We start from the raw sequence: 3,388 nt of genomic DNA, 5'->3' as shown, positions 1-3,388 counted from the left end.
CGGGTGACTACGCGCTCTATAAAATTTATATAATAATAATAATAATAATTAAGATGGGAATATCATCTTTTACATGCTGATTCTGGTTCCTGAAGGCACATTTTAAAACTGGAAACTTTCAGAGATGAGTAGTCCTGGTACACTTTTAATATAAATCTTACTGCACAGTAGCACTTTTACAAACTTGGACGCCGGCATTTATTTTTAAAGCTCTTTTTAAAGAATCTGATCCCAAGATTTGACCTGGATGTAGAACACTGTCTTCACTTAAAACACTATACAGACTAGGCAAAAACCGTAGACTATAAATCCCTGAGAAATACACGTATTTTTCATTAGATCATAGGGTACGGCGCTGTATTCTTTTACTGAGGTTGGAAATCCTCCCTTTGAAAGTTTACATAGCAAAGTGGAATAACTCTGATAAAACAACAGGGCTCTGTGACTTGTGTAAGGGAGGAATACAAGAATTAATTCATGTATTAGCTGTCTGCCCTAATCCAACCCTAGTAGAAGCCCAGCAGAGGTATTTAAGGCCTATTAGTATTAGAAATAACATCTTGTCTACACAAAGTCTAATTAAGCGTTGTAACTCACCACCGGATGAATTTGCCTGCTATCAACTGTATACATTTTTAATGAGTTTTTTAAAGTTGTTTTGAAGTCTATGATGATAATGTTAAAAAAATTATTAACAGCTAAAGCTCATATACAAGGTCTCTTTTTCCTAAAGCTGTTTTAAAGGCCATGATGATAACTTGTTTACATTATAAATGCTTAAAGCTGATGCTACTGGTACCATGATTAATGTTTTAAAATTATGTTTGTGTACTTGTTGACCTCAGTTGAGGTCTATATTAAGTTTAAATAAATAAAAAAACTTAAACTTAAACATTCTGTTTCCTAAGTGACAGAACCATCTCACATGGAATGTAGCGCCTCAATGTTATTGCGCTAAGTTTCTATGTAAATACAGTGACATACTGTAGGAGTTTTGACTGGTTGGTTGCGCACCACCTTTGGCCAGTAGGTATCAGTGGCAAACAGATCAGCTGTACGAATAAAACAGTTAGCAACACCAGTTATAGTATGCAATTAGTCACACAATACTGAATAAATTGGTGTCCAAATAGTATTTTTGGTATAGCCTTCTAATGTCAAGGTAAGGAATCTGGAGTGTTCTGCTAAAACGCAGATTATGCAAAAATACGGGCAGGTTGTTGCTTTCAATAGACACCTACGGCATCCTCATTGTCAAACATGGGTACGCCAAGTTTCCTAAATGCAAGATACAGGATGCTGTCCATGGTTCTGAAGGGCTTACTACAGATGTCATGAAGGGACTGCTCAAAATGCTGAGGCTGCAAATTCTATGTTACTAAGGAACGCCCTCCTCCTCTTACAAATATTTCAAGAAATTCTACAGAAAATTTTACAAACGATGTTTTAGCAGGAGAACCCCCTCCCCCCCTGCCGCCCCTTCCCCCTCCCCCCAAAAAAGATATACTTTTCTGGGGTGGGAGGGACTAGACAATTGAAACTTTCCTCATTTTATATACAACATATTTTGATCAAATATTCAGCAAAAACGGCCATGAATTTGCAGTGTCTATTGGGCGACGTTTAGAGACGTTCTCCTGATTTGTAGAGCTCGCGGGACTGTAACATGAACCGACGCGCTGGCACAGTGCAGGGCCGAGGTGCCTGTTTTTTGTGTCCCCTGTCTACAGTGCATACATATAACTCGGAATTTTTCAGAGTCAGCTCATGGCTTTTAAAAACCCAGTTCAAAAACAGTGAGCAGTGTTTGCTCCTCTCCGTTCCCGAGATTTGCTGGCTGCAGTGCCTGCACTAACTCCGAGAAATTGTGAGTTACTTGCATGTGCTTTAGACGGTGCAAAGGCAAATATAGGCACTGGACTGCAAGGAGTCGGCGCAGCCGATCATGATAAGGCCCCTCATTGCCTTCATCTATGTCGGGGCCCGTGCACTTCCTGGGTGCATTTTGTCCACGGAACACTCCAGTGGGTTCATGAGGCTCTCTCATCAGTGCCAGTAGAGGTGGCACTATTGGAAAGAGCAGGGTGGAGGAGTAAGTGATGGCAATCAGCGACCCAGGGCTGCTGGCAGCAGAAAAGCTTCACTGCATACAACCCACCATCGTTACCATCGTTGCACTCGCTCGCCATAGCCTAAAAGTGATGGCTCTGCAGGGGATAACACTGCTTCTGGAAGGGCACACGAGGCAGGGCGCCAAGGTGAGAATGCCCCAAATACTAAAGGAAACCCTGTCCCCAGCCTCAATTTACAGCATGGCAGGGGAGTGACCAAGATACTGGCACCACATAAAGTGGTCTGGGGAAGAAAGTTACAGCCTGATTCATCAAGCCGAAATCGGCTCGCAAAGGGCCAGATTCTGAGAATCTGGCCCTTTGCGAGCGCTATTTTTGCATTTGGGATTCATCATCCCAAATGCAAAAATCGGTAATAGCGATTTCGCTATATTGCGAGGAATTACATTTAAGGAATCTCTATTTGAGATTCCTTAAATGCAATTCATCATCCATTTAAAAATTGCGAATTCACAGTTTCGGCCCGCTATTTACCGCAAGGTCAAACCTCGTGGTAAATAGCGAAAACTTAGAAAAATGCTTTTAAAAGCATTTTTCTAAGTTGCATGTTGCACAAACACATGTCCTTTGGACATGTGTGTGCGCAACACCTGTTTCAATTTGCATTTAAGGGGTGCTACAGGGTGTCCTTTGGACACCCCTGGCACCCTTTAAATCGCAAATAAGGAATAATCCCCATTCATTCCTATGGGCCTTTTGGCCAATAGGAATGAATGGGGAGTTATTCCTTATTTGCGATTAGCAATTTGCTAATCGCAAATAAAGAATGTGTAGGAATCGCATTTCTTTATGCTATTTCTACATGAATCCCGTTTTGCAAGTCCTTAATAGCGATTCCTTATGAATCGCTATTAGGGGCTCGCAAAACGGGAGATTGATGAATCAGGCTGTTAGTCTCTTAGGCTGGCTTACAGAGGTCCTAAAAAACTGGACCACAGGTGACCCTGAGGCACCGGCCCATCGGCCAATGCCTGATTGCCTGCCTTCCCAATCCGACCCTGGTTATGTACTGGTCAGATGTATGTATTTATGTTCATTATTGAGGAGTTACGTTTTTTTCATTGTTAGAAATGGGATCCCTGGCTGGCCAGGGTTTGCGCCAAAGTCAGTCAGAGACCACCACTTCCACATCAGAGCAAGGGAGTTACACGCCAAGATAACCCCTGCTCACCCCCTTGGTCATGTGACAAGAGCAGTAAGGCTAAACTCGGAGGCAATGTGAGTTAAGTGTTTGCGCGCGCACCCAGCAACAACAC

General features: G+C 42.5%; 1 non-coding gene across 1 annotated transcript; it reads left to right on the top strand.

Moving 5' to 3' along the window:
- The first annotated feature begins 2,732 nt into the window (after positions 1-2,732).
- Positions 2,733-2,861, top strand: LOC144771258 (small nucleolar RNA SNORA31). The gene has a single exon (XR_013599212.1). It is a non-coding gene; the product is annotated as a small nucleolar RNA SNORA31 (small nucleolar RNA).
- Positions 2,862-3,388: the final 527 nt, after the last annotated feature.

The sequence above is a fragment of the Lissotriton helveticus genome, chromosome 7, assembly GCF_964261635.1.
Source record: "Lissotriton helveticus chromosome 7, aLisHel1.1, whole genome shotgun sequence".
Lineage (NCBI taxonomy): Eukaryota > Metazoa > Chordata > Amphibia > Caudata > Salamandridae > Lissotriton > Lissotriton helveticus.
The sequence above is the reverse complement of the archived record's forward strand: the minus strand, read 5'-3'. Positions and strand labels throughout refer to the sequence as shown.